Below are 17,293 nucleotides of genomic sequence, written 5' to 3'. Positions count from 1 at the left end.
ATTCTCTGCTATATTAAAACTAAGAGTAGGAGTCTGGAGAACATTGAGTTAGCAGTTTCAGATTTTACCTGTTTCTAGAAGTCCTCAGGGCTGGTTATTGTTGCTGTTGTTGTTGTTGTTGTTGTTGTTGTTGTTGTTGTTGTTGTTGTAATGCTTTCCTGTCCATTTTAAGCTACCGCATGTTGCCTTTTCACGTGTTATTAAATGAATCCCAAACAGCATCTCCCAGATATATGTATTGGCAAAAGAAGGCATGGGCTGACTGCTAGTATTTTGTTCATACTTAAAAAAAGTGTAACTATAGATTCTAAGAACCAGAGATAATATCTGTCATAGTTAATGTTGTCACCTTGATGGGATCTAGAATCTTTTGGCAGATGCTTCTCTGAGAATTCCAGTTTGGTCTAATTTAGGTAGGAAGATCTGCCCACTATGGGCGCACCACTCATGAGCTATACTGAAGAGGAAAGAAAACTGAGGACCTGCATGAATTAACAGTTCTCTGGTTCCTGATTGTGAGTGCCACTTAACTACCTGCTTCAAGTTCATGCCACATTGACTTTCCTGCCACAGTGGGCTATATGCTTGATATGTGAACCACAATGACTCATTTCTCCTTTCCATTGCTTTGAGTATTTTGTCACAGTGATGTGAAAAGAAAGTGAGGCAATAACTGTAAGACTAAATGAAGATGTGGGGCTCTGCAGTAGGTCCTATAAAACTTTAAGAGTAAATGAAGATGTGGGGCTCTGCAGTAGGTCCTGTAAAACTGTAAGAGTAAAGAAGATGTGGGGTTCTGCAGTAGGTCCTATAAGATTGCCATACCTAGTTAACTTCCCTGGGAGTGGCTATGGGAATCCTCCTTCAGGACCAATCCACTCTTCTGTGAATTTAGGTTGGGGTTATTTATTAAAATTGCATCATTTTCTGTCCCTGACTGGCCAAAGGACCATCTTTGGCTACCTTAGTGTCTAAGTTAAGGTTTTACTGCTATGAAGAGACACCATGACTAAGACAACTCTTATAAGGACAATTGGGGCTGGCTTAAAGATTCACAGGTTTGGTCCATTATCATCAAGGCAGGAGCATGGCAGCATCCAAGCAGGCATGGTGCAGGAGGAGCTGAGAGTCCTACATCTTCCTCTGAAGGCTGCTAGCAGAATACTGACTTCCAGGCAGCTAGGATGAGGGTCTTACGCCCACACTCACAGTGACATGCCTACTCCAACAGGGCTACGCCTTCTAATAGTGCCACTCCCTGGGCTGAACATATACAAACCATCACACTTGGTTAAGGAAAAATGCTACAGAATAAAAGTTAGTTATAGAAAAGATATCCAAAGTAGTAGAATCACTTAAAAAAAAGGTAAATGCTTGAAAATAGATGTGGAAGACCTGCTAAGGGGAGAAGATATGCAGAGGGGATATTGCACCTTCTAGCTATTTCAAGTGACAGTGGTTACTTCTTCATGGCTCACCTCAGCAGGTGTTCAAAGCCTGTCTGTTCTAATACAGTAACTTCAGTAGTATAGGTATCCAATCATTGCTGAGTGCTAGAACTGTTTAGAAATGCTTATAAGTCTAGATGTACAGACTCGGTGTCAGATCATTTATATTCGACCCCAGAAATGATTCCACACTTGAGTTTTTAGAGGCTGCCCAGTGGAGTTGTACACTCCATTTCCTGTCGCCTGTGATCAAAGCCACATGACAAAGGTCTCTCAATTTTCTATTTTTCCCGCTCAAATTTACTTGGCATTGTCACTCTTATTTTTCTGTATTGGGAAGAAAATTGTTTTATGGTTTCCCAAGGTACTGTTTCTCCACTTCCTGCAGATGCAACTATACATCTTTTCCTACATAACTAAGCCTCTTGTCAATATCTTTCTCATTTCAACTCATCTCAAACAACTTTTCTCAAAGAAAAGATTTGCTTTGCTTGGCTTCCTCTACAGGTACCAATTATATTTCCTCCTTATCATCATCATTAGACCCCTTCTTCCTTCATTAATATGTATGAATTTTGTATCTACCTTTCAACGGAGTCTCATTTCCAACACCAATGACTCGAAGCTCAGAGGACCCCGGTGCCTACATCCTGAGGCTCACTTCAGTTCTCATCCAGTCCAGTCAGGCTGCATCACTTCACGATGTTGAAACCTTTCCCCTCAATGCTTTATTCTGTCTTTCTTTCCTTTGGTGATTCTGTCCCCTCTCACCACTATACCACTATTCCTAAAATTCCTGTAATGAATGGCCATTCTATACAAACCCATATGTGTGTGTGTGTGTGTGTGTGTGTGTGTGTGTGTATGTGTAGTTTAAAACTTTTTCTACAAAAAACCCTAACAGGCAACATATTTAGATAAGAGTTAGGAAAGTTTAAGCAGGCTGTATTTGGTTTCTGTGTGTCTAGCATAAGCAATTACATATGTGGGGTGGGGAGAACCCTCACAGGGGAATAACAGATTGAAATCATTCCACTGTGAAGCATGTTGTATAAGATCTGCCTGAGTGGTATTGGCATGGACTCATATATGAGACATTTTTGTTACATCATGAAATTTGATTCATTTTTCTATCCAAAGCAATCAAAATGAGAGGAAGTCAAGAAGAGAAGCTTACAGAAACCAATATTTGAAAATCAGAGAGATAAGACTTACAGACTAAAAGAAAAAAATCAAATTCTTTGAAATATTTGATACCATATCAATAGAATATAACTGGTATTTATTCTGAATACAAAACAGGATACTATATTATAAAAGGAAATTAAAACAGTCTTGCAGGGGCTACTTTTATGAATTTATTCTTGAAGTCTGCCAGCCCTGTCCTGGAGATGCTACTCAGTGGTTCTGCCTGTAACATATAAAAGTTTGCCTGAGACACTGTTTTCTGCTGTGTCTAGCAGGAGTGGATATGATCAAATATCTGATTGCTTTTAGGTTGATGCTTGTTCCTACGGAAATCCAAGGAAGGCAACTTCATAAAGCATGGAGGGCTGGTTTATATGAAGGTTGCATGCACGCTACAAAACAATTTAAATCTACCAACAGCTGTAAGCGAAACAACATTAAAGGCCAGAGAAATGACTACATGGATAAAGGTAATTATCATCAAGTTTGATGACCTGAGTTTGACTGACCAGAACTCTGGTGGAAGGAGAGAACTGATTCCCACTAAATATTCACTAATTGCCACATACTTGGCATGCTTCAGGCACACACACACACACACACACACACACACACACACATGCACACACACATGCATGTGCACACATTTCTCACTACCACCACTACCAATATCTCTAACGATTCTGAGAGCAGGCTTTTTGTCAGACATTGTTAAATGTTTCAGGTTTCTAAACAAGACTCTTAGGATCACTTGAAAAGTAGGATGTCATAGTTTAAAATTAATTCCCTCAGATCATGTAATTTATTAAATAGCAAAATGGCCTTCATCTGTAAATACAACCCAGGAGCTCCTGAATCTCACAGCAATTATCAAATCTACTTTTGAGCTTCTATCAAACTGTATGATGTTATAAACTCTTAAAGCAAGCCAGTACTTACCAAGTGGGTAGGATAGTCTTTATTTTATCAACTGCTCATGTTAACTGTATCTAAAGCATGGCTTGTATTCTCCTGAAGCCACAAAGTCTGAAAGATCAACATGTATTTAGTTTGGTCAGTTTGTATTTGTTCTTTATTTGCTCTAGTCATACATACTATTTTACTTATGTGATTTAACTAAACACTACATGAATGTGTGATGTAAAAGTGCTAAGAGAAAAGATGTTTTATCAAAACACAGATTAAATTTACACACAACGTTATCAAAACAAATGATTTACATTATAAACCACTCTTATTAGGTAAGAATAAGACATTAATAAACTCTTAAACCTTCATCTGGTTCTCAGATTTCTTTCTTTCTTTTTTTAATTAGATACTTTCTTTATTTACATTTCAAATGTTATCCCCTTTCCTAGTTTCCCCTCTGAAAGTCCCCTATTCCCTCTCCCCTCTCCCTGCTCCCAACCCACCCACACCTGTTTCCTGACCCTGGCATTATCCTATGCTGGGGCACAGAAACTTCACAAGACCAAGGGCCTCTCCTCCCATTGGTGACCAACTAGGCCATCTTCTGCTACATATGCAGCTAGGGACACAAGTCCCACCATGTGTTTTCTTTGATTGGTGGTTTAGTCCCAGGGAGCTCTGGGTGTACTGGTTAGTTCATATTTTTGTTCCTCCTATTGGGTTACAAACCCCTTTAGCTCCTTGGGTGCTTTCTCTAGCTCCTTCATTGGGGACCCTGTGCTTAGTCTAATGGATGACTATGAGCATCCACTTCTGTGTTTGACAGGCACTGGCAGAGGCCCTCAGGAGACAGCTATATCAGGCTCCTGTCAGCAGGCTCTTGTTGGCATCTGCCATAGTGTCTGGGTTTGGTGGTTGTTTATGGGATGGATCCCCAGATGGGGCAGTCTCTGGATGGTCATTCCTTCAGTCTCTGCTCTGAACTTTTTGTCTCTGTAGCTCCTTCCATGGGTACTTTGTTCCCCCTTCTAAGAAGGATTGAATATTCACACTTTGGTCTTCCTTCTTCTTGAGTTTCATGTGTTTTGCAAATGTATCTTGGGTATTCTGAGCCTCAAAGATATGGGCACAGGGGAAAAATTCCTGAACAGAGCACCAATGGCTTATGCTGTAAGATCAAGAATCGACAAATGGTACCCCATAAGATTGCAAAGCTTCTGTAAGGCAAAGGACACTGTCAATAAGACTAAAAGGCAACCAACAGATTGGGAAAAGATCTTTACCAATCCTAAATCCAATAGAGGGCTAATATTCAATATATATAAAGAACTCAAGAAGTTGGATTCCAGAAAACCAAATAACCCTATTAAAAATTATGTACAGAGCGAAACAAAGACTTCTTAACTAAGGAACACTGAATGGCTGAGAAATACCTATAAAAAATGTTCAACATCCTTAATCAGGGAAATGCAAACAAAAACAACCCTGGCATTCCACCTCACACCAGGCAGAATGGCTAAGATAAAAAACTCAGGTACAGTAGATGCTGTCAAGGATGTGGAGAAAGAGGAACACTCCTCCATTGCTGGTGGGATTGCAAGCTTGTACAACCACTATGGAAATCAGTCTGGAGGTTCCTCAGAAAATTGGACATAGTACTACCAAAAGATCCAGCAATACCTCTCCTGGGCATATACCCAGAAGAAGTTCCAACTGGTAATAAGAACACATGCTCCACTATATTCATAGCAGCCTTATTTATAATAGCCAGAAGCTGGAAAGAACCCAGATGCCCCTCAACAGAGGAATGGATACTAAAAATGTGGTACACAATGGAGAACTACACAGCTATTAAAAACAATGAATTTATGAAATTCTTAGACAAATGGATGGATCTGCAGGATATCATCTTGAGTGAGGTAACCTAATCACAAAAGAACACACATGATATGCACTCACTGATAAGAGGATATTAGCCCAGATTGTCTTTCAAGTCTTTAAAGCCCTTTAATGTTCCAAAAAGCTGGAGGGGAAACTCAGCATTGCATCATGATTTGGCTAACTCAAAATGAAGACTAAAATGTAGGCAGTCCTCAATACTTTATATATTTCAAATTCAAATAAAGTATTTTAAGTTCATGTGTATCATTTAAAGTGACTCACAGCTTTAACCAACTACTAATGTTGACCTAAGGATTGGCTCTCTGCAGTTTGATTATAAAGTTTCCACCAACCTCCCAGAGTGGTACTTTTTCACAATGCAGTGTATTTTCTAACTCATGCCTCTTACCAGCTTATGGCTTCTTTGATTACAGTATCAGGTACTTCCTAATCTTTATTTATGACTCTGAGATATAATTTAGGTTTCATGTTTTAGTGGGAGGGAATCTGATAATTTGCAACAGTCTAAAGATAAAAGTAGTGTGCAATGTAGATGCAGGGACGCCTAGGCCCTCAGTCCCCATTCTCCACCCAGTTATCACTGCCAGACATTTCATCAGCCTTAAGCCTTCTCTCTTCTCTTTCTAAAACTGTGCTCCTTAAATTGAAGCAGTGAATAACTGAGTTTATGTAAAACTTTCCTTTTTATAATTTTTGTTATGATACATTATATTAAGGGCATAGTAGAGATTAGTTAAGTATTTTATATAACATGTAATTGAGATAGTGACTCTCCTGAGCAGCTGCTACATTCATATTCTGGATGAGAAAATCAAATTTCCAAAAAAAGAAGGACTTGTTTTCCATAGAAAACAAAGGTATAATTTCAAATTATGCTAGAGTATAAGCATCATAGAATTGTGTCACCAAAGCAAAACTGAGTGATATGGGACACAACAAAATTTTGTTCACGTGTGTATTAGTCAGGGTTCTCTAGAATCACGGAACTTATGGAATGTCTCTCTATATTAAGGGAATTTATTGTAATGACTTACAGTCTGTAGTCCAACTAACCCAACAATGGGTAGCTGTGAATGGGAAGTCCAAGAATCTAGTAGTTGCTCAGTCCTACAAAGTTGGGTGTTTTATATATTCTTCTGTATAAGCTGGAATCCTGAAGATGCAGGTTCCGACAGATGTGCTGGCAGTAAGTGCAGTCAGGTGAAGAATGAGCCTTCCTTCTTCCATTGTCCTTATGAAGGCCTCCAGCAGAAGGTGTGACCCAGATTAAAGGCATATACCACTGTACCTGGATTAGGAATTTGCTTTGTCCTAAACTGGCCTTGAACTCAGAGATATGCTGGCCTCAGTCTCCTGGGATTAAAGGCATGCACTCCTTGCCTGGACCTAAGCTTTTCGTGGCCATTATGCCTCAAGATCTGAAGCAAAAGCATTCATCATTCCATGTCAAGATCTGGGTGAGAAGCCTGTGTCTTCCAGCCTCACGATCTGGATCCCAGGTGTGCCCTTCATTTCTGGATTGTAATTCACTCCAGATGTAGTCAAGTTGACCACTAGGAATAGCCATCACATTGTGTTTATTTCATGCTAGTTTGATTTATTTTAATTTAATATTTAAGTTGTCAGACAATAAACCTACTTCATCGATGATATAGGTCATGTTATGTTGTTATATGTGGGTGGAGGTATAGATTTAGTGTCTTTTCCACACAAAAAAGAGTTTTAAGGGATTACTCTGCATAGTCTGCTGACTTTATGACACGTACATATTAGCATGTGCCCATAAAGTCTGTAGCTATAGAAAATTTTCTACTTAAAAGTATACAAAACAAAGAGAGATTTCCTGTAAATACGGCTCTGTCACTCTCCATCATTATCTCATATCATGCCAGGAGCTTCATCGGCTTTTACGTGTTCCATTGGGTGCACTCAATTGTGCTGCCACGCTGTCTTCGTGCTATGATGACAGTCTGTAATATAACTAGTTCTGATGAGTAGCCCATCCTCTAAGGTCTCACTTGTTATCTTGTTCCTTTTTCTAATTCCATCAAACTGTCTTGGAAACAAGCAGCTGGAGTCTAGCAACTTCATATTTGTGAGGCAGGAATTTAATACAATCTACACTTTACCTTGTAGAGTCAAGAAAACATTTAGTCTTTCCTTTTAAAGTGGTAATAGAACTTTCTTCTTTTTCTTTATAGGAATTTTAATCAAAATATTCCACTGGGGTTAGGTCCAGATATTAGGTAGACCTGTTTTGCCTTTCTCCAAAATGAATATTCTATTAGCAACAGAACAACAAAAAATAGACTTTGGAAGGGTAGAGTTGCAAAGCCTTGGGGAAGAAAATGACTTGAGTAATGAAAATGCTACCGGGCATTTAACTAAAGCATCTCTGGCAGGGACAATTATAATATAATTTATCACAGAAAGCACACTAAGATGCAGAATACATAATTATTCTATCAGGAATCTGAGAACACTGGCAAAACTCATTTGAATTAAGAACCAAAAATTTGAGTCATGAGGAAATTATGAGGTAGCAAACAATCAGTAAAATTCAGATGAATGCTAAAAGTTTTTCAAAATACATATGCAAATTTTGGACTAAAAATCTGTAACTAAATAAAAGGTTAAAATGCACTAAAACTTCAGCAGAAAGAGCAGCTCCTTTGAGATGTGTTTGTAACTCAATCTTTTTTTCTTTCTTTCTTTCTCCTTTCTTTCTTTCTTTCTTTCTTTCTTTCTTTCTTTCTTTCTTTCTTTCTTTCTTTCTCTCTCTCTCTCTCTCTCTCTCTCTCTCTCTCTCTCTCTCTCTCTCTCTCTTTCTTTCTTTTCATTTGGGGATCGGTCCTTAAAGGTTAGATTATTTCACTTTGCCTGAGCAATGAGGAACACACTTTTTTTTCCTCCAATTTTTTATTAGGTATTTATTTCATTTACATTTTAAATGCCATCCCAAAAGTCCCCTATACTCTCCCCCTTCCCTCCCCACCCACTCCCACTTCTTGGTCCTGGTGTTTCCCCTGTACTGGGGCATATAAAGTTTGCAAGACCAAGGGGCCTCTCTTCCCAATGATGGCCAACTAGGCCATCTTCTGCTAAAAATGCAGCTATAGACACGAGCTCTTGAGGCACTGGTTAGTTCATATTGTTGTTCCACCTATAGAGTTGCAGACCCCTTCAGCTCCTTGGGTACTTTCTCTAGCTCCACCATTGGGGGCCCTGTGTTCAATCCAATAGCTGACTGTGAGCATCCACTTCTGTGTTTGCCAGGCAACTGCTTAGCCTCACAAGAGATAGCTATATCAGGGTCCCTTCAACAAAACCTTGCTGGCGTATGCAATAGTGTCTGCTTTTGGTGGCTGATTATGGGATGGAACCCTGGGTGGGGCAGTGTCTGGATGGTCCATCCTTTCATCTCAGCTTCAAACTTTGTCTCTGTAACTCCTTCCATGGGTGTTTTGTTCCCAATTCTAAGAAGGGGCGAATTGTCCACACTTTGCTCTTCCCTCTTCTTGAGAACACACTTTCTAGGTGCATTTTAACCATACTGTAGAATATCCTATTTTCTATCATGGCTTCACTGACACCACTCCCAGGGAATCTATTTTCTTATTGTATTTGTTATGGTTTATATTGCTGTAACAAAAAAAAATGATCAAAAGCAAGTTGGGGAGAAGAGGGTTCACCTTTCTAAATCATAGCCCCAACTGGTAAGAAGGACACATGCTCCACTATGTTCATAGCAGCCTTATTTATAATAGCCAGAAGCTGGAAAGAACCCAGATGCCCCTCAACAGAGGAATGGATACAGAAAATGTGGTACATCTACACAATGGAATACTACTCAGCTATTAAAAAGAATGAATTTATGAAATTCCTAGCCAAATGGATGGACCTGGAGGGCATCATCCTGAGTGAGGTAACACATTCACAAAGGAACTCAGACAATATGTACTCACTGATAAGTGGATATTAACCCCAAACCTAGGATACCCAAGATATAAGATACAATTTGCTAAACACATGAAACTCAAGGAGAATGAAGACTGAAGTGTGGACACTATGCCCCTCCTTAGAATTGGGAACAAAACACCCATGGAAGGAGTTACAGAGACAAACTTTGGAGCTGAGATGAAAGGATGGACCATGTAGAGACTGCCATATCCAGGGATCCACCCCGTAATCAGCATCCAAACGCTGACACCATTGCATACACTAGCAAGATTTTATTGAAAGGACCCAGATGTAGCTGTCTCTTGTGAGACTATGCCAGGGCCTAGCAAACACAGAAGTGGATGCTCACAGTCAGCTAATGGATGGAGCACAGGGCTCCCAATGGAGGAGCTAGAGAGAAAGTAGCCAAGGAGTTAAAGGGATCTGCAACCCTATAGGTGGAACAACATTATGAACTAACCAGTACCCCGGAGCTCTTGACTCTAGCTGCATATGTATCAAAAGATGGCCTAGTCAGCCATCACTGGAAAGAGAGGCCCATTGGACTTGCAAACTTTATATGCCCCAGTACAGGGGAACACCAGGGCCAAAAAGGGGGAGTGGGTGGGTAGGGGAGTGGGAGTGGGTGGGTATGGGGGACTTTTGGTATAGCATTGCAAATGTAAATGAGCTAAATACCTAATAAAAAATGGAAAAAGAAAAAAAAAGAAGAAAAGTTTGGACAGGAACCGAAGCAGAACTGGAAGTCAGGAGCTGATACAAAGGCCACGGAGGGGTGCTACTTGCTGTCTCACTTTTACATGGCTTGCTCAGCCTACTTTCTTATACAACCAGACCACCAGGCTAGGGAAAAGCACCACCCAAAAGGGGATAAGCCCTACCCCATTGATCACTAATTGAGAAAAAGCCTTAGAGCTGGATATTATGGAGTCATTTCCACAACTGAGGATCCTTTCTCGCTGATGACTCTAGTATGTGTCACACAGAAAACCATCCCATACATGTATGAAACATCATTCAGTTCTTTATCTTTCCATAGTTACTGGTGCTGTTTAAATCATACTGTATATTTCTGACAATTTCCACTCATGTTCTTTGTTGGTGATGATGGCACTTTATTTAGCTTGTTTAGCTTTTGGAGACAAAGTCTCATGTAGCCTAGGCTGACTTCCAATTCACTGTGCAAGTAAGGCTAGCCTTGAACACTAGTTCTTCCTGCCTCAGCCTCCCTGGCTCTAGGACTACAGGTTCAGTTGTGCTTTTGTAAAAGAATTGCCAGGGACAGGGAAGAAAACAGTAGTGTTCTCTGTTCTGCTCCTCCTTGAAGAAGTAAGTACCTTTACGGAAACAATCTAGCCAAAGACAGCTCCACTTCTGGACTCCTCCATAGACTCAAATGAACTTCTATGGTGCTGGTCTACCAAGAATCACTTTGCCTTTCTTTTTGCAATAGGAGAGTTGGATATAATTTACAGAAGAAAATAGTCTAAGAAGCTAAAGGAAAATGAGCAAACAAAACATGAAAGTAGAAATGGCCTGACATGTTGATGAGGTCCAATTTTAGGATCTCAAGTCTACAAACAGTGAAGCAGGCAAGTGGGAAGTTCAAAAGATTTCAGTTTTGGTGCAAAATCTTTTTTTGTTTTACACGTGATCAATAGCATGTAACTGGCAGATACATACTTTGCTGTTTGCTTCATTGCTTTTAATATGATGAGCTGTGATGCTTCACATGTGGCTGAGATTGAAGTTGTGGGGGCTAGTCTATGCTCAGACTCATAGGTGTAGTTAAAGAGAAGGCATGTTTGTCCTCTTGTGCGATGTTGATCAACTGCATCTTCTGCTTCAATCCACTCCACCCATCCAGACAAGACACAGTTCCTTATCATCAGTGCAAAGCACTGATCTAGGGTTTAACCAAGAGCTCAGCTTGGCCATACCTGTATGTAATAAGTAGAAAGACATGACTTGCCTCATGCAGTATGTTTGTACTTTTTAAAGGTTTACATGCCCCACAAAGAATTTGCCTCCCCCTTCTCTGTCTAAAGTTCTTTCTCGGGCCTTATCTTAGTGCTTCTTTCACTTGGAGAGAACAGCCATCATGTATGTCTTAATGAGTCAATCCTTCCTTGGTATATAGAATTCTGTGGTCAATTCTATATACCGTCCTAATATTTTTCCCCACTCAAACTGTTTCTGGAATGGGATGTCCGTAAAGAGTTAATATTGCTTCTCAAATTGGGAAATTTAGAATCACCCAAAGGACAGGCTACTGGTCATCTCTTTAAAGGAGTTATCTAGGCAGATTCATTGAGGTGGGAGGATCCACCATAATTGCTGATGGTGCTATTCTGTGAGCTGGGGTCCTGTAGGAATGAGAATGAAAGCTAAGAAGATCACTCATCATTCTCAGCCACTGCACTGTGGATGCAGTGTGACCAGCTTCCTCAATCCGTGTCTTGCCTTCCTTGTTCTGATACGTTATCCTTGAACTGACAACCAAATACACTTTTTCCTTCAAGAAGATTTTGTTGGGATATTTAGGGAAAGTACATAGTACAGGGACCTTCTCAATAGTAGAATATTCTCATATTGTTTTAACTTAGACTTTGAGAATTAATCACGCATATATTCATAATTTTGTCCAAGACACTCCTGGGACATTCATTCATTCCTACAAAAAGTGCCATACCCATCTCTACCAGTTGAATGCAGGAGAATTTCACTAAGACTGAAAGAGAAGGAAGAGAACTGAGATAAACCTTCTTGAAGCCAGGGCACTGTATAAGTCACAAATAAGTGATGCTTTAACCTAAAGGTCTGGAAAGCTGAGAGGGAGGCCACAGTGATATACAAAAATTAAAGCCACTTACAGGCTAAAGGCAGAAAGTTATGGAGTTTATCTAGCACCAAAGACCTCAAGTATCTTTTATACACGATGAAAGGCACTCGGTAACAAGTATAATCTACTATAAGTGAAAAGTGAGAAAATATACTGTCAAAAAGAAACAGTCCACAAAGGAGAATCAGGCATAGAAAGGATGCTCACTAACCAGAATAAGAATGAGAGTAACTATCAAAAGAGAGTCAGATGTATCACTGCAGCTGATAATTGGATGGAGACAGAGGGGGGACTCTGGTGAAGAATATTTTTCAAAGAACTCAAGGATTATTGCATTGTGAAAATTCTGTTCCTACTTATTTTGTATGTAGGCTTTGTCTAGGATCCCAGACACAAAACAGCACTGTCTGAAGAGATCAGATTATACGTTCTGAGCTATGCACTAATAGCCAGGGACCCCTGAATTCTGGGAAGGTGGTGTCAACAGTGATCTGATATAACACAGTGTTCCTGATGCTAACTGTTCAAGCAACAGATTTCACAGTGTGTACAGACGATCAACACTCGCATTGTCTCCTGGGAAATTATTGGAGAGAGGCTTAAGCATGTCTGGTTTGAAATGATTACCAGGTGACTGCGATACTTACAAAAGCATTACATTTTACTTAGGAGATTTTTTTTTAAAATGGAATTTACCCTCATTAACAAAAATAACACCCAGTCCAGAATTTTCATCATGAATTCTAATGACCTACCAAGATGAAGTGACAAAAATTTAAGAAGCATTTTTGGAACATAAGCAAAAAGTTTTGAACATGTAAGAGCTTAAAATTTTTACCTATACAAACTGATGTTTTTATATGAAATAACGGCATTTTCCCTGGGTGTAAGTCAGATATTCAGTAAATCATGATCTAGTTTTGGATCACTTTCATTCCAAATTGTTGATTTATTTTTATTTTTGGCAGTGGGGAGTAGTAATAATGGTGGTTGTGTGTGTATAATGATGTGGTGGCATGCAGAGCAGAGTGGTCTTGAGTGGTGTGGTGTAGTGCAGCGTGTGTGGTGTGGTGTGGTGCAGCATGTGTGGTGTGCTGAAGTGTGGGCATGCATGCCAAGAGACTCATATGTCTTTAAAACAAAAGTGAAGTCCATGCTCTCATTCTTCTCGGTCACCAGGCTTGAACAGTGAAGGTTTTTAACTACTGAGTGATTTTCTTTGGCCCATTACCATTTTTAAAATAAAAATTTATGTTTGGGTTCAGAATTTGGTAGTATTTGGCTACTTTAGTATTTGGGAAAAATGATATCAGGGGATTATAAAATTCTTTTTAGAACAATCACACTTTTTCTCCTATCTAAAGCATTGATAATATCTTCATATTTTTCATAACCTAAGACTTTTTGTAGCAGACTACAAGTCTGTGTGTGACTGTGCGATCTGTGAAAGACGGTGAGTGTATAATGTTCTGTTCACCTCTCATAATGTTTCCTCCCTCATTTATGTGTCTCTCTCAAGGATATTTGCTCTCCCCATGTTACTTCAGATTATACATCAGGTGTGTACACACTCATTAGGCACACTTGTATCTTTGTGCTCCAGTGATAATTTCCAAGGCAGACCTTAAAATTAAAAAAAAAAAACGTTAAAAATTAAAGTTGCCTTAAACTGCTTGAAAAGTCTTATTCAGTTCTTTGAAGTCCAGTCTTCTCATCAGAAGGAGAGGGAAAAGCTGCAATTGTCCATCACAATCCATCACCCCTTCACAATGTCGTGGTGTGACAGCAGTATCTCCCATGAGAAGACTGGGTGTCAGGAAGATTAGCTAGTATACAGCATGTTGCTGATTAGCAGTGAAGGCGAGATATGAACAAAGATGAGGTAGCTCCAGACCTGCAAGTGGTGAGTGTTGTAAAATTTTGAGGTTTGGTCTGGTGCTGTTATGTATTCAAATGCTAAATACTGACCCCCAAGATCTGGTTCAGCCCAGATGAGCATATTCGCACGTACACCGAATGATGTGGTGTAAACTTTATTCACCAATACTCTCTGACTCTATGGTGGATTGAATGTGCTTGACTATTTGGAGGCATGGCTTGTTGGAGAAAGTGTGTCAATGTGGGCAAAACCCTCCTCCTAGCTACCTGGAAGTCAGTCTTCTGTCTGCCTTTGGATGAAGATGTAGAACTCAGTTCCTCCGGTCCCATGTCTGCCTGGATGCTGCCATATTCCCTCCTTGATGATAATGGAGTGAACCTCTGTACCTGTGAGCCAGTCCCAGTTAAACGTTGTTCTTTATAAGAATTGCCTTGGTCATGGTGTCTCTTTGCAGCAATTAAACCCTAACTAAAAAAGACTCTTCAAATAAAAGTGACTGAGAGCCAATTACTGGGGAGAATAAAAGTAGGCAGGGTTTTGGTTCCCAGGCTCAAACTTGCAGGGAGGGACCTTGAATTCAAGGAAAGAACCAGGAAATGACCGATGGAGTGAATCCAGCACAGACAGGAAAACTATAGGCAAGTAACTTGAGGAACACAGCTGGGAATTATTCTCACTAGAAAAAAATACTCTAGGGGTAGTCACCCAGTAATTGTTCTAAAGCTGATTAAATAAATTGTTAGGATGCTGTCTTGATTATTAGGGGGCTGACTGGGTCATAATAAGAACTAGTAGAGTTATTGAATAAAAACAACAGTATCAACTCAAAATCATTTGCTTAGTGTTACCCTCCACATGCAGGTTTCTGAGCACCACCAACTATTTACAGTTAGTGGCTAGCTCTAAGAGCACACTGCTGGTTTCCAAGACCTGAAAATGGAATGAGTTCTGATGTCAGATAATCATCACTCATTTAGAGATGAGGAACCAAACCAGAGGAAAATAAATTCACGACAGGACTATGGTTGTTCTTTCTGAATCAGGAGAATAAACAGGGTACTAGGACTTTAAAAGGGACCACTTTGAATCCAAATGCCATGTTTTCTTTCTTTTTTATTTTAATATCACAATATATGAACCCAATTTGAAGAAAATCAGTGAAGAATAAAGTAAAAATGAGCAAGAGGGGAAGGGAGAGAAAGAGAGAGAGAAAGAGAGACAGAGAGACATAGACAGGTTGAGAGGACACAGAAAGAGACAGAGAGAGAGAGACAGAGAGCAGAGACAGAGTGAGGGACACACACACACACACACACACACACACACACACAGAGAGAGAGAGAGAGAGAGAGAGAGAGAGAGAGTGCCAATGCCAACCTGATACTGAAGGTCTAGAGACTTAATGTGAAGAAACTGTGGTTTCAAGGCCAGCCTGGGCTCCATAGTGAGTTATACAGTCAGGCTGAAAAACACGACTCTCAAAATACAACTCCAGGAAGAAAAAGAGAGCAATGTGAAAAGTTCACTCTTTCGGGGATTGTGTATCACATCATGTTCTTCACATGGCCTTTAAGAGTACTTTTTCAGTAAACATCAAATAATATAATTTCCCAAGAACCAAAGGACCAGGACAGCTGCTTTAAATAACAATATAATAAAGGAAGACATGAAGTTGAGGGTAGGGTAGAGAAGGAGTGATTGAGGGAGAATTGTGGGAAGGAGGGAGAATAAACTTGATCAAAATACCAAGATATATTGTACAAAATTTTCAAAAACTATTTTAATTACATTTTTAAAGGAATACATTTTATAAGAAGATGCAACATCATCTGTCGGCGACATCCATGGCCTGAAGTACTTGAACGGACAAAGATGATGATGATGATGAGGAGGAGGAGGAGCAGAAAGAGGAAGAGGAAGGCTGACAAGTGATGATGGATTTATGATGAATAGTGCTCAAAAAGAAAACAAAAACAAAAACAAATAAAACCTAAATTTCTGCTCACAGGTCGTGATATTACTTAGCACCATTAGACCATTAGCATTTGGTGTGAAAAATTCACTGAGTTTGGGTACAGAACAACACACATTGAGTCAGCGCAGCCATTAAAGCAGCACTTCACAATCTAGTTCACTGTTGGTTGGTTATTTCTTTTACCTCTTGAACTTTGTAGTTTTCACTGTGTCTTTGGCACATCATGAAAATCTGAAAGCTACAGGAGGAATAGCTTATTTCAAATTCTGAGAGGCTTACCTGACTGAGAGGTATTAATACCTTGCCACAAAATTAAGAAGAGCCAAGTCATTTGTTCTGGTTCTTTACAGATTAAGAGCTGAGTTTGAAAAAAACCCATCATACTCTAATGGTTGGTGATGACTAGTAATTATTAAAGTACTAATTATTACTGTAATAGGAATAACAGCTAACTCCAAAAAAAGAAAAACAACCAAAAACCAAAAAAAAAAAAAAAAAAACCAACTAAACACCATCAGCACTGATATTCAATGCAGTTTACCCTATTACATTAAATTGTTTTCTTCTTAGAGGAGGAAATTAAAAAGAAATTGGAAAATCAGACATTTTCTCCCACTCATGGTCAGCTGCAGGCAGAGCCACAGGACAGAGCCACATGAATAATGGCCTCTCAATGCCCAGACAAGCGGGTGACTCATTTGCAGACTGGCCTGCTGAATTGAATCGTAATTGCTGGCAAATTTCACAATTTTTTGGCCTCATGTTGCGAATAAAAAGAAGGAACAAACACATGCTTAATAAGCAGCTAACACATTTGTTTTGCTAGTTTGAGTAGCCTAATCTAATGTTTCAATCTTTTGATCAATAAAAGACCCAAACACCTTCCACTGACTTTTAAACCTAACAAGAAAAGGAAATGGATGCAGCAAGCTCCGTCTGGGCAACCTGTGAACAGAAAGCAAACTGCAGTGCAGTGTCCCCGAGTGTCCTTGTCTGGATGTTTCTGTCCTTCCTGTCTTCATTTAACAAATACGTATTGAGATTTGCAACACCCAGCAGACAAGGTTATGCATATGAACAAGCATACTTGTGCTACCAAGTCATCCAAGGAAGTTAAGGTACAGTGTAGAGATAGGACAGTATGTGCTTGATGACATTTGGATGGTAAAGAGCTCCAGTGATCTTGCCAG

The 17,293-nt window shown here is 39.6% G+C and overlaps 1 long non-coding RNA gene across 1 annotated transcript; it reads left to right on the top strand.

Moving 5' to 3' along the window:
* Nucleotides 1-389: 389 nt before the first annotated feature.
* Nucleotides 390-16,133, top strand: 4930528H21Rik (RIKEN cDNA 4930528H21 gene). Its single transcript, NR_131108.1, has 3 exons — nt 390-515; nt 2,946-3,106; nt 15,927-16,133. It is a non-coding gene; the product is annotated as an RIKEN cDNA 4930528H21 gene (long non-coding RNA).
* Nucleotides 16,134-17,293: the final 1,160 nt, after the last annotated feature.

This window comes from Mus musculus, chromosome 6 (assembly GCF_000001635.26).
Source record: "Mus musculus strain C57BL/6J chromosome 6, GRCm38.p6 C57BL/6J".
Classification (NCBI taxonomy): domain Eukaryota; kingdom Metazoa; phylum Chordata; class Mammalia; order Rodentia; family Muridae; genus Mus; species Mus musculus.
This window is presented reverse-complemented; position numbering and strand designations above follow the sequence as displayed.